This window comes from Corvus brachyrhynchos, unplaced genomic scaffold (genome assembly GCF_000691975.1).
Source record: "Corvus brachyrhynchos isolate BGI_N302 unplaced genomic scaffold, ASM69197v1 scaffold116, whole genome shotgun sequence".
In the NCBI taxonomy this organism is placed as follows: Eukaryota; Metazoa; Chordata; class Aves; order Passeriformes; family Corvidae; genus Corvus; species Corvus brachyrhynchos.
The window spans coordinates 9630952-9632254 of record NW_008240221.1 but is presented as its reverse complement, the minus strand read 5'-3'; positions in this window follow the sequence as shown (position 1 = coordinate 9632254).

Below are 1303 nucleotides of genomic sequence, written 5' to 3'. Positions count from 1 at the left end.
TCCCATTATGGGGCTGATGAGAGTACTGTGACTGGTAGCAAAGACTTTTACTACCAACAATTCCCCAGAAACAGATTGTGAAGGAAACCTGAGAGAATATTTTAAAGAATGTACTGATTAAAGAAACTTAGCTGTCTAAAGGATGGGATTTGCCTATTGGGAGGTAATTATTTACAGTTAAGGCTTTAGAAGAAACTCATCATTGGGGTAAGGGAATGCAACTGCTGAGTGAAGCAGAGTAGCACCCATAAATAGGGTGCAGATAGGAACAATAAAAATTCTTTGGTTTTGTCACTCTTGGGAATATTTTCCAATTATGTTATCTAAAGAAGGCATTAATTCACTGAAAACCAAAACTGTCAATACAGCCAGAAATTAATCAAATCAGTAAAAGTTTTTTTGCCCCATTTGTGGTGTTCTGGTTAGTTTGTAATAGGCCCATCATTATTATTTCCCATTGGTTCAGGTTCAGAATTCCCTCTCTCAGCATCTGTTTCTGGCAGTGCGATGTCTATAAATGTCTATCTGGACACAGGCAGGGATTCCAGATACATAATTTTTTTACATTGCCCCTGTAGGAATGGAATGACCTCAAATGAGTAATTCCTTACTCCTGCAAGTTAAGCAGGAGCTGTCTAAAACTATCTGAAAGGATAGGCCTCATACAGGGACATGAAGTTAGCATTTTCCCTCAAACTGCAGCTCTGAAATCCTGGATACTGATTGGGTGTCATGACCTGCTTCAATATGGAGAAGAGAGAACCTTGCTCAGGAACTTTATGTATGAATTTGAGTAATTGCTCAGAAGTGAAGACTTGCGGTCTGTGTGGGAGGGATTTAGAAATAGAGTTGTCCTTCTCTGAGAAGCTTATCCCTATCAACAGCAATTAAGCAGGCTGGTTGCATGGATGAAGGAAGTTCACTGTGTTCCTCTTTTCTGGGAGCTGAGCCACTGCACAGTTCAGAGTGCAATTGCTATGGACACCACATGAGTCCCTATGACTGAAGTGGAATTATGCCAACTTCAATTTTCCACCTGCTCAGTACATGATCCTACCATTCCTCATTTTGTAAGTAGCTAACACCTTCATTCTGGATGAAAGCCACTGTGATTGCTGTGCTCTCTTCACTGTAGACTTTGTCCATGGTCATGCAGCAAGTTCTGCCTGTGTTGTCAATCAGGCCTTCCTGAAGGGCAAAAGTGTAGATAGGTTGTTTCTTGACTAGCTTATGGATTTCTTGGAGCTCAGACTGGGCCAGCAGTGGACCTGGTGTACTGAACTAGCAAAACCAAGTGCTCTTC